Below are 24,142 nucleotides of genomic sequence, written 5' to 3'. Positions count from 1 at the left end.
CACAAGCCTACATAATACAATAATCCAGCTATGCCTCTTAATTTGTCAGTTTTACCTTAGATAAGCTTAGCTCAGTATCACCAGTATTCTCTTCTATCCATAGAGTACTATAGGAAATGTACTGAACACTGCAAATAGTGAAATTATTCAGCTGCAAAATCTATTTAAGGCAGTTGTCAAGCTTTTAAGGGACACCACTGTTCGTTCGTTCAAGAATCTCAGTACAACAGTGTCTCACCACAATCATGAGGTAAGTATTAATGTACAGATAGATAAACTGAGGCATCGAGCAATTGAGTGACAGAACCATGAATCAATTAGAAAAGAGTCCAGGAATAAGACATCTAAGACACAGCACAGAATTTGCAGCCCAGGGAGAGGAGAGGCTAAGGTAGTTTTAAGCCACCATTGTATCCTCCTGATCCTTGGCTGCTCCAGGAGCTGATAGGCTCCTGGCTTAATTTAGACCAGCCCCTAGGGTTATGCCTAAATTAGAGTGGCCTCCCTGCAGACCTATGGATCTAGTGGCCTCCAGAGTGCTGTGTGTGGTGTGGCCCCAGCCAAGCCTGCAGTCCACTTCCTACTCCAGGACTTGAGTGGTCCTTGGAAGGCAGATTTGTGACCGTCTTTTGGCAGTGCCAGCTCCAGAGGACTTCTTCCCCAGATGGAAAGGGGGCTTGTAGAGCACCTTTATGCTACTCTGTATGTTTTACCTGGCCTGAGGATCTCAGTCCAACAGTCCTGAATTTTAGTCTCTTGCTCTCTTAAGCAACACATTTTAATTTCTCTTTAAAATGTAAAACACAGTTCAGCTATTACACCATACAAGTGTCTTATTAACATGGGATGAGGAGCCTGTCTGTATTCCAGAGGGGAGTGAAACGATCCTTGTCTGTCTGTCTCAGTACTTATAGTCTCCATCACTGTTACTTGAGGAGAACCTTAAAACATGAGTGAATTAATAGACCATGTAGGGTAGACTGTGGCTTTCCCAGCCATTGTCTCACTGCAGGATGAAGGGGGGGGACAGTACCAGTAGCAGTGATAAGAGACATTTTACCACTGGAGGAGGGAGGCCAGCAGAGCCCTACCAGAGCCACTGGGGGAGACCTGCAGGAGCAATGATGCCTGCTGAACCTTCACAGCACCTTCTGCAGAACCCCAGCCAGAGTGGAGCGGGGCTGGGTGCTGGGCAATGGCCATGCCCTCACACTGCCCAGATGGCCTTTGCAGTAATGCTGATGGTGCTATAATGTAGTTCTGGTGGGAGTTCAGAGAGGTGTGTATGGACAAGATTTGACACTGGAGTCTGAGAGAGACGATGGTGGCCGCTCATTTCTCTTCCCACCCTTCAATCAAGCCACCCCTCCCTTTTCCAGATAGAACAGGCCGTGTTATTACTGTGAAGAGCATGGTGGAAGATGGCTGCGTTTACTCTTTTGCAGAGGTGAAAGTAAGCTGATATGCCCCGGTACTGTGTACCGGCAAGAGCTGGTGCACTGTACTGGGGCAGCCCAGCTTCCCCAGGGGGCAATTTAAAGCACCTGGGGCTCCCAGCAGTGGCTGGAGCCCCAGGCCCTTTAAATTGCCTCTAGAACCCCACTGCTGGAGCCCTGGGGTAGTGGCTGCAGGGCTCCAGCAGCGATTTAAAGGACCGGGGCGGTAGAAACAGGGGAGCCGCGGGCCCTTTAAATAGCCCCCGGAGCCCCGGGCTGCTGCTACCCTGGGGGGGGGGCACTTACCTTACAGGGTGGGCTGGGGCTGGCTCTGACCCCCTCAACCCCGCCCCTTCTGCCCTAGGTCCTGCCCCTTCTGGGGGCCAGAGCTGGCCCCAGAGTACCAGTAAGTCATTCGACTTACTTTCACCCCTGTTCTTTTGTCTCCTGCTTTCCAGTTCCATCCCATTTATAATCCACCTTGTATCTGCCGTCTTAGATTTATTTAAAATCTCCTGCTTTGAGTGTTTGCCTTATTTCTTGCTCTTTTCCATTTTTCTCTCCTCTTCTTGAGGTCTGTAATCTTTTGTGCTCTTGTCGTTCCACTCCCTTTCTGTGCCCTTGTGAGTAAAATGTCAGCACCAGTTTTGGCTGGATCAGTAACTGCTTGAACATGGTGGCGGGTTTGCCCCTTGCAGAACTGCCTGGAATCAATGAGTCCCTAACTCCATCTGGACCTGGCTCATACAGGACAGGGCTAGTTTGAGGACACAGTAATTATATGGAAGGATTAGTAGTGGGGTAGCCCTATGGGGGTGTGTGTATATATATGTAGTCACTAGCCTGCTGTTTAACTCGCCTGCTCAGCTGGTTGGTGCTAGCTAGAGAACGAAACGCTGGCTTTTTTTTGGAAAAGGAGGATCGGGACATTTGGGGATTCCTGGTTACAAGGACCTATGGTCCCCTCCACCTCCACTAAGATTCATAGACTTTAAGGTCAGAAGGGATCATCATAATCTTCTAGTCTGACCTCCTGCACATTGCAGGCCACGACCTCACCCACCCACTCTTGTAATAGATCCCCAACCTCTGGCGTTTTAAAGACGTCAAGTTACAGAGAATCTGACACTTATGCTAGTTGAAACCTGCAAGTGACCTGTGTTCCATGCTGCAGAGGAAGGCAAAAAACACCCCCAGTGTCTCTGCCAATCTGAACTGGGGGGAAATTCCTTCTTGACCCCAAATATGGCAATCAGTTAGACCCTGAGCACGTGGGCAAGATCTGCCAGGCAGATATCTGGAAAAGAATTCTCTGTAGTAACTCAGGGCTGTTCTCATCTAGTGTCCCGTCTCCAGCCGCTGGGAATTTTTTCTCCTGGCAGTGGCCGATGGTCCACATGCCATTGTAGGCAGTCCCATCATACCATCCCCTCCACAAACTTACCTAGCTCAGTCTTGGAGCCTGTCATAAATATAAAGGGAAGGGTAATCACATTTAAATCCCTCCTAGCCAGAGGAAAAACCCTTTCACCTGTAAAGGGTTAAGAAGCTAGGATAACCTTGCTGGCACCTGACCAAAATGACCAATGAGGAGACAAGATACTTTCAAAGCTGGGGGGGGGGGGGACTCCAGAGTGCTGTGTGTGGTGTGGCCCCAGCCAAGCCTGCAGTCCACTTCCTATTCCAGGACTTGAGTGGTCCTTGGAAGGCAGATTTGTGACGGTCTTTTGGCAGGTTCCCTGGTGTGTGTGTGTGTGTGTGTTGCTTTTGCCAGGACCAGAGCAGGAATGCAGGTCAGAACTCCTGTAAAGGGCTAATAAGCAATCTAATTAGATATGTATTAGATTCTGTTTTGTTTAAATGGCTGATAAAATAAGTTGTGCTGAATGGAATGTATATTCCGGTTTTTGTGTCTTTTTGTAACTTAAGGTTTTGCCTAGAGGGATTCTCTATGTTTTGAATCTGATTACCCTGTAAGGTATTTACCATCCTGATTTTACAGAGGTGATTCTTTTACTTTTTCTTCAATTAAAATTCTTTTTTTAAGAACTTAATTGCTTTTTCATTGTTCTTATGATCCAAGAGTTTGGGTCTGTGTTCACCTATGCAAATTGGTGAGGATTTTTATCAAGCCTTCCCCAGGAAAGGGGGTGGAGGGTTTGAGAGGATTGGGGGGGGGGGGGAAGACGTTTCCAAGCGGGCTCTTTCCCTGTTATACATTTGTTAGATGCTTGGTGGTGGCAGTAATAAAGTCCAGGGGCAAAAGGTACAAACTATTTTATCTTGGAAGTTTTAACCTAAGCTGGTAATAATAAGCTTAGGGGGTTTTTCATGCAGGTCCCCACATCTGTACCCTAGAGTTCAGAGTGGGGAAGGAACCTTGACATGGTGGCAGAGCGGTGCGATTAACTTGAAATCATTTTGAGATCAGTTTGAGATTTTTTTGAACCAGAAGCACAGATTTTTTTAAAGGAAACTTTTTTTTTCTTTTGGGCTGCTGGAAAGCAGGTTTTAAGCTGAAAGCAGTTAGAGGTTTTTTTGACTCTGCTTGGGGGCCAGAGCAAAGACAAAAGGTAATTGTCTTTTGTGAGCCGGAGTTTTCTCTACCTAAAGGCAAGGTAGTTAACCTCCTACAGGGAAATTCACAAGTCTTCACAGACCTGAAGTTGATGTTGCTCTTAGGTAAAGAAAACAAACAACCTCCCCCCTCCCCCCCCCCCCCCCCCAAAAAAAACTAGAGGGGTTTTCTATCTATTTGCCTGGAGATAAAGGTGTTAGTGTTTTTTGTTTTGTTTTTTTTTTTAAGGATTTTTCTGCAGGCTGACAATCACTATCAGAGAACATAGGTATCCAGTTACAGCACAATCTCTCTCTCTCTCTCTCTCTCTCTCTCTCTATTATTTTTTGACAAGCCAAGTTTTTTTTGGTTTTTTTTCTAACTCTCGGGTGTAAAGTTAGTTAAAAACAGAGAGGCAAACATGTCAGAAACCAAGGCACAACTCAAATTAGAGTTAACCAGATTGGAGGCTGCGAAAGAGGCAGAAAAAACCCTAGAGGCTGCCCACAGGGGAGCTATGGAGGCAAGGGAAAAAGAACTGGAGGAGAAGGAAAAAGAGAGGAAGCATGCACTGGAGATGGAGACGGTAACGGCTGAGCGGAATCTACTGGATAACCCTAACAATCTTTCCCCAACAATCCACAAATGTGAGCGACTATGTCCACAGTATGATGAATCCAGTGATATTGCTGAATATTTTCTCACCTTTGAGAGACTGTGCACTCTCCATAAAATTCCTGAAGCTCACAAGATGACCACATTGGTCAAAAAATTAAATGGAAGAGCTCTGGACTGGGAACTTCTACCAGGACCCAGTCAGAGGGGTTCTACCCAGACCCCTGGCCAACATCCGCAACAGCAGTAGCAGATCCAGTCCCAGAGACCCAGACAGAGCCAGTCCCAGAACCAGAACTGGTGGAACCACCAGCACCAGACCCATTGCCAGCACTGAATCCAGTACTTGCAACCCCAACACCAGAGGGCCCCACTGAACCTGAACCGGCAGCAGCCGATAACCCAACACAAGAGGCTCAGCCAGAGCCTGAACCCCAACATAGAGCACCAGCGGAGAGTGGTTCACAGTCAACGGAAACAGCCCCATCCCCTACATCTCTTCCAGAGGGACCAAGCCTAGGTCCACAATCCAATGAGGAACGGATGTCTCCAGCATCAAGGGAACAGTTCGAGACCAAACAGGAAGCAGATGAACGCCTCCAGAGAGCTTGGACGGCAGCATGGGGCAACCCACCGCCTCTCAGCTCTTCTAATCAATCCAGGTTTGTTGTAGAAAGAGGACCAAACTCTTTCTGATGGACACCAGGAAGACTGCCATGCTCAGATAGTTGGTAGTTCCAACTAAGTACCGGGTCAAGCTCTTGAGCTTAGCCCACGATCATCCTAGTGGCCATGCAGTGGTGAACAGGACCAAAGACCATTTGGGGAGGTCATTCCACTGGGAGGGAATGGGCAAGGATGTTTCTATCTACATCCGGTCTTGTGAGGTATGCCAAAGAGTGGGAAAACCCCAAGACCAGGTCAAAGCCCCTCTCCAGCCACTCCCCATTGTTGAGGTTCCATTTCAGCAAGTAGCTGTGGATATTCTGGGTCCTTTTCCAAAAAAGACACCCAGAGGAAAGCAGTACATCCTGACTTTCATGGATTTTGCCACCCGATGGCTGGAAGCGGTCGCTCTAAGCAACACTAGGGCTAAAAGTGTGTGCCAGGCACTAACAGACATTTTTGACAGGGTAGGTTGGCCCTCTGACATCCTCACAGATGCAGGAACTAATTTCCTGGCAGGAACTATGGAAAGCCTTTGGGAAGCTCATGGGGTGAATCACTTGGTTGCCACCCCTTACCATCATCAAACAAATGGCATGGTGGAGAAATTTAATGGGACTTTGGGGGCCATGATACGTAAATTTGTAAATGAGCACTCCAATGATTGGGACCTAGTGTTGCAGCAGTTGCTCTTTGCCTACAGAGTTGTACCACATCCCAGTTTAGGGTTTTCACCATTTGAACTTGTATAAGGCCGCGAGGTTAAGGGGCCACTACAGTTGGTGAAGCAGCAATGGGAGGGGTTTACACCTTCTCCAGGAACTAACATTCTGGACTTTGTAAGCAACCTACAAAACACCCTCCGAACCTCTTTAGCTCTTGCTAAAGAAAACCCACAGGATGCTCAAAAAGAGCAAAAAGCCTGGTATGATAAACATGCCAGGGGGCATCCCTTCAAAGTAGGGGACCAGGTCATGGTCTTAAAGGCGCTCCAGGCCCATAAAATGGAAGCGTCGTGGGAAAGGCCATTCACAGTCCAGGAGCACCTGGGAGCTGTTAATTATCTCCTAGCATTCCCCACCTCCAACCAAAAGCCTAAGGTGTACCATATTAATTGTCTAAAGCCCTTTAATTCCAGAGAATTAAAATTTTGTCAGTTTACAGCCCAGGGAGGAGATGACGCTGAGTGGCTGGAAGGTTCTACTACAAAGGGAAAAGTGCTGGTGGCGTGGAAGCAGTGAACCTCTCCCTGACCCTTGGGCATATGCAGCGACAGCAGATCAAGGAGCTGTGCACTAGCTACGCCCTGACATTCTCAGCCACCCAAGGACTGACCGGGCACACCACTCCATTGACACAAGTAATGCTCACCCAATTAAAGCCCAACCTTACCGGGTGTTTCCTCAAGCTAAAACTGCTATAGAATGGGAGATCCAGGATATGCTACAGATGGGTGTAATCCACCCCTCAGGCAGTGCATGGGCATCTCCAGTGGTTCTAGTTCCCAAACCAGATGGGGAGATATGTTTCTGCGTGGACTACCGTAAGCTAAATGCCATAACTCGCCCAGACAACTATCCAATGCCACGCACAGATGAACTATTGGAGAAACTGGGACGGGCCCAGTTCATCTCTACCTTGGACTTAACCAAGGGGTACTGGCAGGTACCGTTAGATGAATCCGCCAAGGAAAGGTCAGCCTTCACCACAGAATTTAATGTACTCCCTTTCGGGCTGCGAAATGCACCCACCACCTTCCAAAGACTTGTAGATGGTCTCCAGTGGGATTGGGAGAATATGCAGTCGCCTACCTTGACGATGTAGCCATATTTTCGGATTCCTGGGCAGAACACCTGGAACATCTACAAAAAGTCTTCGACCGCATTAGGGAGGCAGGACTAACTGTTAAGGCTAAGAATTGTCAAATAGGCCTAAACAGAGTGACTTACCTTGGACACCAGGTGGGTCAAGGAACTATCAACCCCCTACAGCCCAAAGTGGATGCTATCCAAAAGTGGCCTGTCCCAAAGTCAAAGAAACAGGTTCAATCCTTCTTAGGCTTGGCCGGTTATTACAGGCAATTTGTACCACAATACAGCCAAATCGCCACCCCACTGACAGACCTAACCAAAAAGAAACCGCCAGATGCCATTCAGTGGACCAAAGAGTGTCAGAAGGCCTTTAACAAGCTTAAAGCGACACTCGTATCTGACCCTGTACTAAGGGCCCCAGACTTTGACAAACCATTTCTAGTAACCACAGATGCATCCAAACATGGTGTGGGAGCAGTTTTAATGCAGGAAGGCCTGGATCAAGAATTCCACGCTGTAGTGTTTCTCAACAAGAAGCTGTCTGAGAGGGAAAGCAACTGGTCAGTCAGTGAAAGAATGTTATGCCATTGTCTAAGCTCTGGAAAAGCTACGCCCATATGTTTGGGAATGGCGTTTCCACCTGCAAACCGACCATGCTGCGCTACAGTAGCTTCGTACTGCCACAGGAAATAACAAAAAACTTATTCAGTGGAGTTTAGCTCTCCAAGATTTTGAATTCGACATCTAACACATCTCAGGAGCTTCTAACAAAGTGGCTGATGCACTCTCCTGTGAAAGTTTCCCAGAGTCAACTGGTTAAAATCATCCTTGAGATGTGGAAAATACTACCAAGTCTTTATACATTTGCTAGTATATTTAGAGATGCATGTGTCTTATTAACTCTGTTTTTCCTAGAGCTCCAGGAAGAAATCACAGCCAGCGTTTCACCCTATCTGTGATTTGGGGTGTGTGTGTCATAAATATAAAGGGAAGGATAACCACCTTTAAATCCCTCCTTGCCAGAGGAAAAAACCATTTCACCTGTAAAGGGTTAAGAAGCTAGGATAACCTAGCTGACACCTGACCAAAATGACCAATGAGGAGGGAAGATACTTTCAAAGCTGGGGAGAGAAACAAAGGTTCCCTCTGCGTGTGTTGCTTTTGCCAGGACCAGAGCAGGAATGCAGGTCAGAACTCCTGTAAAGGGCTAATAAGCAATCTAGTTAGATATGCAATAGATTCTGTTTTGTTTAAATGGCTGATAAAATAAGTTGTGCTGAATGGAATGTATATTCCGGTTTTTGTGTCTTTTTGTAACTTAAGGTTTTGCCTAGAGGGATTCTCTGTTTTGAATCTGATTACCCTGTAAGGTATTTACCATCCTGATTTTACAGAGGTGATTCTTTTACTTTTTCTTCAATTAAAATTCTTCTTTTAAGAACTTAATTGCTTTTTCATTGTTCTTAAGATCCAAGGGTTTGGGTCTGTGCCCACCTATGCAAATTGGTGAGGATTTTTATCAAGCCTTCCCCAGGAAAGCGGATGGAGGGTTTGAGAGGATTTTGAGGTGGGAAAGATGTTTCCAAGTGGGCTCTTTCCCTGTTATACATTTGTTAGACACTTGGTGGTGGCAGCAATAAAGTCCAGGGGCAAAAGGTAAAATAATTTGTACCGTGGGGAAGTTTTAACCTAAGCTGGTGGTAATAAGCTTAGGGGGTCTTTCATGCGGGTCCCCACATCTGTACCCTAGAGTTCAGAGTGGGGAAGGAACCTTGACAGAGCCAGTTAAGTTTTTTTGCCCTCACTGCTCCCCTTGAAAGGTAGAACTTCACTCAAATTATTAGAAACCTTTGCCTAATTTTGAGCCTAAACTTGTTGATGACCAGTTTATATCCATTTTTTTTCTTGTGTCCACATTGGTGCTGTGCTTAACTTAACTCCTCTCCCTCCATGATATTTGCTCTCTAAATATGTCAGAGGGATAATCATGTCTCCCCTCAGCCACCTTTTGGCTCGGCTAAAGAAGCGAAGCTTTGAGTCTCTTCTCACAAGGTAGGTTTTCCATTGCTCGGATCATCCTAGTAGCCCTTTTCTGTACCTGTTTCAGGTTAAAATAATCTTTCTTAAACTTGGGAGCCCCCCAAGTTTCTGGCTGCTCCCTGCCTATGTGTGCACTGTGATAGTCCTGTACAGAAAGACTGGTGGTCCATCACAGGCCTTTTAAACACAAGAACCAGACTACTGTGTGAAATAATTGGTTTCCCCTCGAGTTTCAGAGTAGCAGCTGTGTTAGTCTGTATCCTCAAAAAGAAAAGAAGTACTTGTGGCACCTTAGAGACTAACAAATTTATTTGACCATAAGCTTTCGTGAGCTACAGCTCACTTCATCGGATGCATTCAGTGGAAAATACAGTGGGGAAATTTATATACACAGAGAACATGAAACAATGGGTGTTACCATACACACTGTAACGAGAGTGATCACTTAAGGTGAGCTATTACCAGCAGGAGAGCAGGGTGGAGGGGAACCTTTTGTAGTGATGATCAAGGTGGGCCATTTCCAGCAGTTGACAAGAGAGTCTGAGGAACAGGGTGGGGTGGGGAATGAACATGGGGAAATAGTTTTACTTTGTGTAATGACCCATCCACTCCCACTCTTTATTCAAGCCTAAGTTAATTGTATCCAGTTTGCAAATTAATTCCAATTCAGCAGTCTCTCATTGCAGTCTGTTTTTTGTAGTTTTTGGTTTTTTTTGTTGAAGAATTGCTACTTTTAGGTCTGTAATCAAATGACCAAGAGATTGAAGTGTTCTCCGACTGGTTTTTGAATGTTATAATTCTGGATGTCTGATTTGTGTCCATTGATTCTTCTACGTAGAGACTGTCCAGTTTGGCCAATGTACATGGCAGAGGGGCATTGCTGGCACATGATGGCATATCACATTGGTAGATGTGCAGGTGAACGAGCCTTTGATAGTGTGGCTGATGTGATTAGGCCCTATGATGGTGTCCCCTGAATAGATATGTGGGCACAGTTGGCAACGGGCTTTGTTGCAAGGATAGGTTCCTGGGTTAGTGGTTCTGTTGTGTGGTGTGTGGTTGCTGGTGAGTATTTGCTTCAGGTTGGGGGGCTGTCTGTAAGCAAGGACTGGCCTGTCTCCCAAGATCTGTGAGAGTGATGGGTCATCCTTCAGGATAGGTTCCAGATTCTCAAGGGTTCTGTAGGAGACAATTTCTTAAACCTCTGTATTAACAAGTGCGTGTCTGCCTCATTTTGGTGGGATTATATTAACTCTACTGAGATTGTCATCCACAAACGACTCCTTCTTCATTCATACATGAGTAGCAAAATCTGACCTCATTTGCAAACAGCATTTGGATCCTGCAGAATTAAAGGTGCTGTATAAATCCAATTTATTATTGTAATAAAAGCTGTTAATTGTTTTAAATCAAGAGAAACTGATCTACAGAACAATCAAAAATTCATTTTCTGCTAGAAGAGTGGGCACTTTAGAGAGAGAACCTGATTTAATGAATATAGATTTCGGTATCTTCCAGCAATTACACATGATCCAAGACCATTTCCTGCCATTATTTAATTGGATTGGTCAACAGGAATTTACAGTAAATTTCTTGCACATGGCATGCTGAACAAGCTCCTTTTAGAAGTCTAATGTAGAACATAAATCTCCATTAGTGTCCACAATTAATGACCAGAAGAAAGTAAAATGTACAGTTAGGGTTTCATTTCTTGGCTTCTGTCCAACAAGAGAATAAGTAAAGTAATATTGGGCACTGGTATAGCACCTTTCATACAAAGATCTCAAAGCTGGAGATGTATGAGATGGAGAAACTGAGGCACAGAACTAAGTGGTTCAAGGTCTCTGTCAGTGGCTAGATTGGCAGTAGGACTCGGACTCCCTATGCCCTGCATTGACCACTAGAAATGCTGATTCTGTAGCTGCAGGACAGCACTCTGAGTTCTGTGGCTTCTAAAGTGAATGGGATAATGCTGGACTGAATTAGAACTGTCTTAAGTTCACATGCCATGAGATCTGAACTGAACTTGATCTGGATCTTTTGGAGGTCTGGGAAAAAAGCTGGTGAAGAGAGTTGCATCCTGTTCTAAACTTGTGGATTTTAAAAGGTTCCTATTCTGTTGTCAGTCTATTGCTACTCCAGAAATGGGAGCCCTGGAACTGACACAGGTATGCAAACCCTACTGTAATGTAACATTGTGAAGTAAAATCTGCTTGGTGTAACGTGTCTGCGTAAGGAGTTTGCACGGTACATTGCTGTGAATTTCCATAACATGGGTGGGACTGGTAATCCTGTCTGGGGCAACATTGTCTTGCCAAGTGCCATTTCTGGGCTGCAACAACTGCTTTGAATTTCCTGACAATGGCTCAGGGGGGAGGCTCCATTAATTTGGGGAGTGTCAGATTTATGTCCTGGGATGGAGGTGGTTCTGGAGCAGGAGGAAACACATGAAATCAGAATATCTCTGTAATTGAGAGGACATGGCAGAAGGCTGAAATCCTACCTTGAGCAAGAGGCCAGATTACCTGGGGGTGAAGCAGATAGTCCTGAATGAAGGAAATAGAGGATCTGATGGAAAACCTCTCCCACCTCAGAGACTTCTGGTAGGCAACCTCAGCCCAGGCTGGTCAACTGTCCAGGAGCCAGGCTCAGACTCGGGGATCTGGGGTTGGGTGCAGAGTCCAGCTTCACCTCTGGGACAAGAAATCCAGCAGATTAGGCAGCTGGGGCTATAAAGCTGGGGCAAAGAGCAGCACTTTGGCTCTGTCCTGTCCAGCCATTGCCAGGACTCTGGGAATGAAAATAATTAGAGGAAAGCCGCAGTGAATGCATTGCAGACCCTGCGCTCTTGGAGCGGAACTGGCCTGGTATTTGGTATGGTATTCTGTGGCTGGCTCTCTGCCTTGGGAACAGTGCTGGCTGCTGAATCCTCCCAGGGACCACTTGTGTTGGGCAGCTTTCTGCCAGGGCTGTTCTCTGTGTCTCTGGAGGAGGGAGAGCTGTGGGTACAATGTGATTTAACACACCAGCACCAAAATGTGGTAGCCCTCTGAGGTCACAGATAGATCCCAACCTGCTGGCTGCCGTAGCACAAGGCAGTAGTGTTATATTGTCCTCTAGCTGCTGGAAACGGATGCCCTTCAGGCAAGGCAGGGATGACTGGCAGCCCCGATAGACTCTTCTCAGTTCCAGGATATTAGGTGAAGTTTGGTCGTCTGGGTCCAGAGGCATTGGATTGTGACCTGACCTTGGTGATCTAGTCCAATCCTGAAGTATTGTTGTCAGCACAGCAGATCGTAGAGATGGGTTGACAGAGCACCTTTGCAAGCATGTTCCCCCTTGATCTTCAGAGATCACAGATTTAACCACATTCATAGCCTGTCCAGGCAGTTGGTCTAATACCAGAGCCCTGAAGCCATATTTTAGCTAGCATGACTTGATAGTTCAAAGTCTGCTTTTGCAAAGTGTTGCTGAATGTCTTCCTAGGACATCTTCCCACACTGGTTCTCTATCCCTTGGGTCATGTGGGGAGGGCTGGACTATCCTGATCTCTCCTGAGCTGCAGAAACACCTAGAGGACTGGAGACTGAATGGGTCTGGAAGTATTTAAGACCTAATAACTGCAATCAGCAACCTTAGTTGTAGGGGGAATGGAGGCTGCTATGTCTGAACAAAGTCCACAAGAGAGTGGAATGACTCCCCAGATCCAAGGCTTCAACCAGGGTGTGAGAGCTCTTGAAAACTGCTGATGTAATCTGATGGGATGGTTGATGACTGATTTGTTTGCTTAAATTGATAAGACCACAAGAGCAGCCTGTTTCACCCTCCAGGTGCTCCTGACAACTGATTTAATAGCACAATCATTATACACAGGGAACCAGCAGCAAAGTATAATGGCTAAAGAAATGGCATAGCACTAATGAAAAAGAGCTACTCCCTCCTGAGCAGCACCCCCACCCTTGAGAGCTAACGCAAACAGGGCTTCTGCATGCCTGCCCGTCTGCCTTCACTGCCACTGATACCATCCTGCACAGGCCTAGGAGCCCTGTGGCCTGCCTGGGCAATTTAAAAGGATCCAGGGCTCCCAGGCCCTTTTAAATTGCTTGGGCCTCTGGGCAATTGCCCCCTTTCTCCTTCCCTTCCCCTCCCCTCCCCTGTCGGCAGGCCTGAATATAAAGACAGAGATCACCTCAAAAAATGTGCCCTTGCAGTGCAAATAAATACAGCACGCATCTTATAAACTGTGTGTCTGAACATTCCCACTAGCAGCTGTTCTCTCTGCTGTTAAATCACTCATCCAGCAGAAAGGAAACTGTTTTCACAAACTCATGTGACAGGTCCAGTATGGCAGGTTGTCATCAGTGAGATCAGAAGTTCAGCAATGCCACTTATAATGAAAAATGTTTTCTCAGTTTCACAGCTCATGCTTGGGGAGGATTTTCCAGGTTTCTCTGCAGAGCACAAAGGGTCCTTTCCCCTCAAATTGTAGTTTTTGTCTCCACCAGCTACGTTTACTGATAGTTTATAAACATCTCTAAACACATGCAGCACTTTACAAAGCACCAACAGAGGCTTGGCAATGGACTGCTGATATTTTAAGGCAATCTGGGTCTGTCTGGGTGCAGCCAAGACTCGCAGCCCTCCTAGGTATATCTGCACTGTGCCACGGAGTGAATGAGCCTCCCAGCCCAGGTAGACAGACTCATGCTAGGCCAGCTTGAGTAAGCTTGCTAAAAATAGCAATGTGGATGTTGTGGCACCACCAACTAGCTACCTGTGCTCAGATCCGACCCCCCCCCCGCCCCCGGTATGACCTTGGGTGGCTACCCCGAGCTGCCAGTGTGGTAACATCCACACTGCTGTTCTTAGCATTCTAGCTTGAGCTAAACTAGTGTGAGTCAATGTGTATTGAGAGGCATGCTCCTAGCTTCCGTGTAGACATAACCATGGAGGTACTTATCCCTACCAGCTCTCAGCGATTTCAATAGGAGTTGCAGGCACTCCTCATTTTGCAGGATCCAGACCTTTTAGTCCTCGCTCAGGCAAAACTTCCACTGACTTCACTTCAGTTCTACGTTGAGCTGGACTCAATTCAGTGGGTGTTGAGGATGCTTGGGACCTTGCAAGGCTGGACACTAGTCCTCCATTTATGTACATTATAAACCCACCACACAATTCAGTACCAATGGTGTCTTGAGCTTCTGCCCACGATTAGAACAGCAGAGGTGTTGAAACCACAGGTCAGGACAAAGCATTGGTACATTCACATGACTCTTGTCTACAGTATCGTGTCTGGTTTAAGGCCGTTCCATTGGTTCCTTCCTTTCATCTGTACAGAACTCCCTGTTAAATTAACCAGAAATTGTCATTTCTTCTGATGGATTGTTACAGCTGAGCCTTGGTATGTATAAAAATGCAGACTAGCAGCCAGCCTTAATGCTGTGCTTTCTGCTAGCGTAAGCAAATTTGGACCGTTTCCAAAGTGTACTGTTAAGGTTGTGTTTTTAAAATACATTTGGAAAGAATGATTGACTGAATTTCCCACAATAACTAGAAAAAATGAGCCAAGAATGTGTGTATATCCAGGGCCGGATTAAGGCAGGGGCTTTAGGGGCTGCAGCCCAAGGCCCCAGCTCAAGGCTCCGCCACCCCTGCAAAAATAAATCCCAAGCAGTGATTGTTAACTCCAGGCTACTAAAAAGTCCCATGGCACAGCAGGGCTCAGGCTGGCTGGCTGCATGCCAGAGCCCCACCCTGCTCCTGGAAGTGGCTGGCTGCTGATACAACTCTGTGTCCCCTGGCAGGGGAGCGGGGCGGGGGGGTGGCAGCTCTGCACACTGCCCCTGCCCCCAGCACTGTCCCTGGTGGCGCTTGCGGGCAGCACATGGAGACACACTCTTCCCCTCCCCTCAAGGGCGCATTGATGTGCTAGCAGCCAGCCGCTTCTGGGAGCAGCGTGGGGCTATGGCTGGCAGGCAGGCAGGCAGCCTGCTTGAGCCCTGCTGCGCTGCCATCAGGGAGCCGCCTGTGATAAATACCTCCCGGCCAGAGTCTGCACCTTGCACCCCCTCTGTATCTCAAGCCTCTGTCCCAGCTCAGAATCCCCTCTTGCACCCAAACTCCCTCCCAGAGCCCACATTCCTCACCCTCTCCTGTACCCCAACACTCTGCACCAAACTCCCTCCCAGACCATGCACTCCCTTCTGCACCCCAATCCCCTGCCCTAGCCCCCTCCTGCACCAAACTCCCTCTCAGGAAAGACTTGTATACAGGGGCCCCACAAAATCTAATAGCCCTGGGCCCACAGGAGAGTTAACCCGGCCCTGTGTGTATCATTCCAACTGGGGAGGTCTCTGAGTCCAAACAACTTGAGAGTTTGTGGATGTTCAGATTTGGATTTAGCTCCAAACTTTGCAACTCAGACTCCTCTTTACTTTTAATCCTTTGTTTCCAGGTAGTGCCCAAACACTCATTTATCAGTGTACGTCGAATAACTGGTTCTGTGAATTGAAAGCTGGTTAGTAACAGTTGAATTGTTTTTCCTGGGGTACTGTTGTGTATGTACCTACGTATTGAATCTTCATGGCCTTGTCTAGATTAGAATTTGGAAGATGTTAGCAGTGTGGCTGTAGCATATATTAAACTGGTCAAATTCAAGCTTTGACTCCCCATATCTCAATCCTACATTATGTGTTAAAGGCACAATGCCTTGTCTACATGAGACTGCTAGCATGTGTAACCCTTCTGCCTGTCAGAGTTGGCAGCAACAAGGGCCGGGTTCAGTATCTAGGGGTTCTGTTTCAATAACACAATGCAAAACTGGCTCGAGCCCCCACCCAGTGACCTGGAACAATTACATACCACCCCCTGGGTGCCTCTAAGAGGCAATACTTCCCCTCTCACAAGCAGAGTCTGAGTGTAGCAAAAAGCCTTTTAATAAAGGAGGGAAACAACGCGGCATTATGTTGGGGAAACACCACACACAGGATTCATAACACCAACCATGAGCAAAAGACCCACCCCCAAGTAAGTTTGGCAGTATCCTTTTCCCCCTCAGGATCTTAAGTCCAGCAACCCAATAGTCACTCCAGTTTCTCTCCTTGGTCAGTGCAGCCCCACCCCAGAAGTTCATCTGCAGAGTTTACCTCCCAGCCTGGGTGGAAGTAGAGGGAGGCACAGGGGACATCTTACATGCTCCACTGCTCAGCTTGATGGCTGAGTGCTACACCTCTCCATGGGGTTCTGCTGCAGACTTCACCGCCAGCCTCTTTACCAGCTGCCCTGCTATCCGCTCCATTCCGCTGTCTGCTCACCAACTTGTCTTCACCCTACCCCCTTAACACAGCTCTTAGTGATTTCAGCTCTCAGTGATTTTTAGCTGGTAGTAAGGGGGTCTCAGTGCTAGTGCACCACTAGCCCAAAGTAGGTCTAATGCTTAGAACTAGGTATCGGTGACTTCAGCTCTGCAGTATGTAACAAGACTCCTAATGGAACCAAAATTAACTCTGTTATTATACAGTGGCAGGAGAAGGGCTCAAAGTAGCGTTTAGGGCCCAAACTCCCAGATGTACATACCTGTCCTCAGACTCTCTCAATTCACTGGGTTTTGGAACCCATGTCCCTTGCCTAGCGAGTGCTACTTAGTTGAGGGCAAGTTCCCTCTGTCATATAATGCCAAGTACAGTTCTATTGTCCTTGATTCACATAATCAGGATAACAGCGCTTTATTACTCCTGCCCCAACAACAAAGAGACTGGGGATCCCACAGCAGCCAAAGTGACCATCTGGGCAAGCAGTCCATCATGCTAGGCAGGGTGGGTGTGCCCATGCAAACGAGATCAGCCCCTGAAGTCCTTTTCCACAGCTCACCACCAGACATCAGGGTAGAGCTCATTCTGACTCTGCTTACACATGTATTAGCTAACACCTTCCAAATCCTAGTGCAGATAAGGCCTATGAGTAAAGTGGGCCCCCTGCCCTGCCTGTAGCAGTTCTCTGTGTGTGTCAATTCAAGATGGCTGACACAGTGTGTTCCTCATGGAGACTTTATATTTTTTCTGTTCATTAAATATATCAACAATCATAAGTAAGGCATACAGCCTGAAAGTACATGTTTCTTCTTTTTTGATGGAAAAATAACAGGTTTATTTTCACTGTATAATAAGAACATAAGAATGGTCTGGCCAATGATCCATCTAGCCCAGTATCTCGTCTTCTGGTAGTAGCCAATGTCAGATGCTTCCAAGGGAACGAATAGAACAGGGCAACGTCTAGTGATCCATCCCCTGTTGTCCAGTCCAAGCATCTGGCAGTCAGAGGCTTAGGGACACCCAGAGCATGGGGTTGAATAGAATAAGAGTTGTTTACGAACACGAATGTTGTTAGACCTTAATCCTGAAATGAAATCAGCCCATGTAGAGTCCCATAGGCCCTGATTTTGTGCAGGGCCATAGTATGGATATATTAAACAGAGAAGTGCATATATCTGTGGGTAAGACTGGTTAGAAAAATATTCCCTAAATAAATTAGTCTATTTCAAGTAAATGACCAAGATTTTTTTAGAATCATTTGCCTGCCTGTATCTTTGCGTAGGACATAATTGAAAGACCCCATGCTCTGGAACATTTCTTGAAACAACCATGGAATCTCTCTCAAGGTTTATACATTTCCTAGTACATGCTGAGAAAGGCCTTTGAGAAGTTTAGTTATTTCTATGTAGATATCCAATCCAGCTGCATGTATTCCATAATGCTGGTAATCTTGTTAAAGATGATGAGCTTTAATATCTGAAGTCTAGGCTTCAAGGAATCTAGGACACCCCAGAGGACTTTGCGGAAAAGCTTGTTTGTGGTACTATTGCAAAGAGTAATCAGAATGCAAGAATAAAACACATTTCCAATTTCCAGACTATTAAAGTGCCATGATATACATGCCATCTCCAGGAGGGGGGGATTGAATTTCAAGGGTGGAAATCTGAGGATTTTTAAATGCTATGTGGAATTCCATAGGATATCTCTGAGATTTTTTTTTTTTTAAATTCAGATTTGTGGGCTCAACCTTGCCACAAGGAGACTTCTAATACCTCCCAAAGGCTCCGGGCATGCAGAGGGAATGGGTCAATATCCACACCCCTTAGGGGGTGCAATAACGTCCACCTTGTGCATTGCCTTCTCTCTGACCTTTCCAGTCATCTTTTGGATATCTTGTACCCGGGGTACATGGAGAAAGCAGTCCTGAAGTTGCTAGGTCAGAATATAAGGCACGTGTCTGGCTTCTCATACCCTCCCCAGGATTGGCCTCCTGCACCTGCAGAACATCTGGTCACAGTCTGACACTTTATCAGTGGCTTCTGAAAACATACTTGGGTCTATATGGTTTTTGCAAACTTGCTTGTAGGAAGTACTACTTTGGATATTCTGAATTTGTTCTTCAAGCTGTGATGGGTCACTTAAGTCGCATTGTTTGGGAGGGTGGGGACCACTTTGGGGAGAGAAACAAAGCAAGAGATACACAGGGCTAGAATATCTTATCTTTTCCTATCATTCATATTCTCTCTGATGTATATGTATATCAATCTCCCCTTGATTCAGGGAGAGGGGAAGATGTGTCAGATTTCTTAACCATGTAGCAGACTTTATATTCAATTTTCCCTTACCACAGTCACACCAAATAATTGCTCTTATTTTTAGCTTGCTAGCTTGAGTTGAGCTAGCACGTCTGTCTATCTGGGCTGGGAAGCTTGCTCCCAGCTGCAATGTAGGCAGCCTGTTTGTCTGCCCCGTCTCTGCTTTTTCATTGACTAAAGAACTGCTACTTGCTTGTTCTCCTATTTCTCCCTGACAACAGCAGCATTGGGGCCGTTGGACCTTTCCCCTTCCCAACTGCTTTTCATCGTTTGTTAGCTAGATACAGAGGCGATCTAATTTGAGGTGACAAATATACATTTAGTATGTCTAATCTGCAATTAACCCACAGCTGGCCCAGCTGACTGGGGCTCACAGAGCTTGGGCTAAGGGACTGTTTAGTTGCGGGTAGGTGTTTGGGCTGGGGGTCTAGGACCCTGCGATTAAATGGTCCCTGAACCCCACAAGCCCCAGTCATGGCCTAGCCCAATTAGGGTGTCTAATTGTAGGGTACACATACTCTGTATCCCATGTAGAACAAGAGATACAAGGTGGGTGATGTAATATTTTATTGGACCACTTTCTGCTTGTGAGAGACAAGCTTTTGAGCTAATACAGAGCTCTTGTGTCTCTCTCACCAATAGAAGTTGGACTAATAAAAGGATATTACCTCACCCATCTTGTCTCTCTACTACCCTGGGACCAACATAGCCACAACGACATTGCATACAACACCTCTTTCTGGCATTTCAGTATATAAAGAGAAGTTGATACATTAAACTGTGATTATGCAATCTGATCCATTAGCACAGGACCTTATGCCAATTGGGAGTCCCATAAACTGTAATAGGATTTCATTAGGCTGCAGGAGCTAGGTTATCAATCAGATTGCAGTATTGCGGCCTTAGAGAACAGAGAGAAATGTGATTACCTTGCTACAATGACCTGTGAGGGATTAAAAAAAATATAATAATCCATCTGCAATAACAATGTAAAGGTGGAGACTATTAATAAAATGTAGAGAATAGGGTAACAGTGCTAATTTTGAGGGGGGGAAATCTAGATAATCTATTAAAATAGATTTTTTTCAAATGATTAAACACCAGAATGATTAAATTTTCATCTAGATCTCTCTCCTGATGCATTATTTGTTACTAAGTGGGTAAGCGGAAAATCACTTTTGGTGCCAAATGGCATATTAGGATCTATGCCATTCTCTTCCATAACCGTAGACATGATTGCTGCTTGCAAAGGTGTTCATATGACTTTCTTTAACATCCTTTTGGGGTCTTCATTGAGTTTAATTTTGGGTAGTTTTGTAAGAAGGAAATTGTACAACATTTAACACTGCAATATTTTCATTCTATTGTAGAATTAACTACACTTGAAAATATTCCTTACTTATCATAAGGGTAGACGTTTAGAATGCATCTAGTCAAAATATAAATACTGGATGCCTGCTTGTAATGTGGTAAAAGTTTAAAATAATTCATTTGCATGTGCTGTACTTATTTTTGTACTGTCCAAAATGTGCTAGGTGATTTCCAATGACAGAGAAAAACTGGCTCTTGTTCTTTTAATTTCTTACAGGGTCGCCAGTTTTGGTTGGACATATTCCTGGAGGTTTCATCACATGACATAATCTTTAATTCCTAGAGACTCCAGGACAATCCTGGATGGTTGGCAACCCTAATTTCTTATGTGCTAAACTCTTACATTCACCTTGCCCAGGAGCTATATATGTCCTAACTGCACATACAACTTAGAGTGGATGTTAGTTCACAGTCAAGCACACTGTAACAAATGCTCAAATGATGGAGGGGAGGAAACAGAATTTAGGAAAAGTGTCTTAATGATTTCAGTTGAAAAAAATGTATGACAGTTTATTGGGATCATTTACCGATACCCTTGACTGAAAGCTGTGAACTATAGCTACTTGAGTGTTGTAACAATTAGTCTCTCTCTCTTTTTATCCCTCTAAGGAAGTAAGTATTTTTTATCCCTCTAGGATTGGTGCTTGTACATGTATTCCTTTTTAGACATGAACTAGTGCATTTTACCAATAGATTTGACTTTAGTTCTTTTTAGAAAATCAAAACTAAAAAATACACTATGCAGAGCCAGTAACTAATGCCATAGATTCTCTTTTATTACAATTACATTAGTCTTAGTCATTCTGGTTTTTGGCTTCCTTCAAAACATTGCTGTGGTCGTTATGGGCTAATTGGATAGTTAGAAGCAGGTGACTTAAAGAGGTCTCAGAATATCTAATCATCATCAGTGCTATTGAAAGTGGTCAGGAATTCCTTCTGGGCACTCTGCAAGTCAGCGGCAGCGCAAGGAAAGAGTTGTAACTCTAGTTTCAGTTTGCTCCTAGCTTCGCTATTGCTCCACAGGAGAAGTAAGCTGCACCAGCCCCCGAGCTTATTTCTTCCTTTTGTGCTAGGTCAGCTGCACTGGCTGGGCTCTGGACTCCAAAGCACAAAGGCCCAGATCCTCAAAGGTATTTAGGCACTTAATTACCATAGAAAGTTCTTCTTATTCTCCATCGCTGCCCACCTCCATGGGAAGGGAAGTTTCAGCCCAGAGACAGCTGTGCTCCTACTCATACTGGGTCTGATGTGGGTAGTTCCCCCTAAAGCCCCTTGCTCTCCTTCAAAGGTGTGGCAGCCAGGCTCATGACTGAGCTCTCAGTGATTGAGTAATGCGTGAACTTTGTTACGCTATTGTATCTGTTCTGGTGGTAGCTACCCATATAGATATGCACATAACGAGGCAAATGTTTCAGACTATAAATCCTTCTGCTCCCTCAATGTACAAAGGAGTGTCATGCCAGTTAATGGGTAGCAGGGGACTCTGCCAATTTCCCAGAACCATGTAATAATTAGTTTAAGATACTTTACAGAGAAAACAGAGTCAAGGACTGCAGTTGCTTGGTAGAAATGGCTATGTGAATCTAGGACAATATTCCAATTTACGGTCTGCTTTATATTAAAAAAGGCAGTTTGTTTGTTCTCCTGTTTATAGATCTTAATACAGTCACTTAAAATATAAACTCTGTAAAACCCCATGAAATGTATGAAGTTACTAGTGATAGAGGAAGAGTGAACGTGGTCTAGTGGGGGAAAAAAAAACTGAACAGGTTAGAGTAGCCCACTGCAGCACAGCATCATGACCCTTCTGCAGCTCATTTCTTTACTATTACTGTGGGGTTCTCCTCTGGGAACCCTGAGCCACCTCTTAGAGAGCTTTGCTGGAGCTTACTCTGTGAGATGGCTGCTGGGCACCATAGTCTATCCACCTCACTAGCCAACTCCTCAAGACTCTGCCTGTCTTAACCTTGCCTTGCAGATATCAATCAGTGAACCTCAGGTATGTCTTTCTGCAGCATCCAGTTCTGTTCACTGGGCACTTGCAGAAATTGTCTCTAAATGCACAGTTAAGGGCACCCAAACAATCTTAACTCTGCCCTGTAGTGACACTATGCAATAACCAAGTAACCATGATTAATTAGCACATAAGTGTTTGTAGTTACAGATTAGATTTAACTAATGTACACCTGTACCTGAACCAAAGATTAATGTAATGGTTTGTCTGAATGTTCTGCTAAAATCCTCTTTCAGATATTTATACTTCAGGTAAATTCCAAGTGATAAAAGACTACTGCAGTGTTCAGAGAGAAATACATTATATGGAAATGGCTAATATTCAATTCAGTAAAATTACAAGGGGGGAAGGTACAGTTAGCTGGAGAAGGTGGCTGCCTTCCTCCATATTACATAAAACTGTTTTTACAGCTGTATTTCAAAATATTATTAATTCTGAACAGAACTCAAAAACATATAAAGCACACAGTGCTAGGGAATTGCACACGTTCACATACATCTTTGCAGGTGGTGGTTTTGCATAGAGTGTCAAGACTCACCCTGCTGGACTGATTCTCAATATCTATTATTGTCTCTCTTCAGTTAATGTCCAAAATAAATTTATCTTTTATTTGTGAGGATAGGATGAAGTAAAGATGTCACTTCACATAGGGATCTGAATATTACTAACTTGTCAAGGAAGGGAGGTACAATGGTTAGGGCACTAGTCTACTACTTGGGTGACCTGGGTTCAAGTCCCTGCTCTGCTAGAGACTTTGTGTGTGACCTAAGACAAGCCAGTTAGCTTCTCTGGGCCTCAGTTCCCAATCTGTAAGATGTGGATAAAAGTGTTACCCTACCTTACAGTGGAGTTGTGACAATAAATAAATATGTTTAAGATTGTGAAGTGCTCAGATACTATGGTAATAGAGGCCTTATACATACTCTGCTATTTGCATATGTCTAAACTCAAAAAGAAACAGACATACAAGAAAAGATTTTGCATGTGAAAAAGGATTGCAGGAGAGGTACAGTTCTTATTAATTTAGATTCATGTATATTTACCCTCCTTTATTCTCTCTTCTATGGAGAATTAGGGAGCTATGTAGATATTATCATTCCTTTGTTTGAGTTTAACCATCAGTTCCAGCTGGCCTGTCATGGATTAAGTCATTGGGGGATTATCAGTGTTTCTTGAAATCCGGGACAGTACCAGCAAAATGCAAGTCAGTTCTGTTCAAAGAGATGCTTTATTCTGGAGAATGAGGCATTTTGCAAATCTAGAAAACAAGTAGTCCCATTAACTTCAGTAAGTAACTATATGAGTAAGGCATGCAGCATTTGACCTCAAATGTGGAAGAAATCGTGCAGAATCACTCCACCCTCTCCCTCACACCCGCATGCCTTGAATAAGTGACCTGTGAGTGTTGTGCAATCTCTACGAAAGAGACCCTGAAACAAATAACTTGGGCTAGGATTTTCAGAGTTGCCTAATAAAGTTCTGTGCCCAACTCCCAAGGGAATTGGGAACCTTAATTTCCTTGGATTCCTTTAAAAATCCTAGACTTCATTTATTACTAAAGTCAATGGAGAATCTGATGAGTAAATATTTCAGGATTGGCCCATGTGATTTAAGTTCCAGTTTCATACCAGCTACTCAGACTGGGAATTTTAACATCCATGTCAATGGGAGCAACAGAAACTCAGTTCATTAAGTGGCCAATCCAGTGAGGCGTTAGACACCCTCAGAAAGTGCTCTGCACTTTGCGCCGAAATTTCACTCTTTGCTGTCAACACAGTTGTTGGACAGGTGACTCTGCACACTGGAAACTCTTTTCACTGTAAGTTTTTACAAGTGTCTCTGCTTCATTAGTGGGAACGTAGCATGAGTAGATTGTTCAGTAACTGCCTCTTTATGCCAACTGGCAAAGGACATACACCATACTGTTGTCAGAGTATTTAGCCCTTAACTGTGCATTTCCATATCTTGACTTGTTTGGATTTCTTTTAAGTAGGCTTGTCAAGCGAT

Source organism: Eretmochelys imbricata, chromosome 8 (genome assembly GCF_965152235.1).
Source record: "Eretmochelys imbricata isolate rEreImb1 chromosome 8, rEreImb1.hap1, whole genome shotgun sequence".
In the NCBI taxonomy this organism is placed as follows: domain Eukaryota; kingdom Metazoa; phylum Chordata; order Testudines; family Cheloniidae; genus Eretmochelys; species Eretmochelys imbricata.
Note: the sequence above shows the minus strand (reverse complement) of the source record.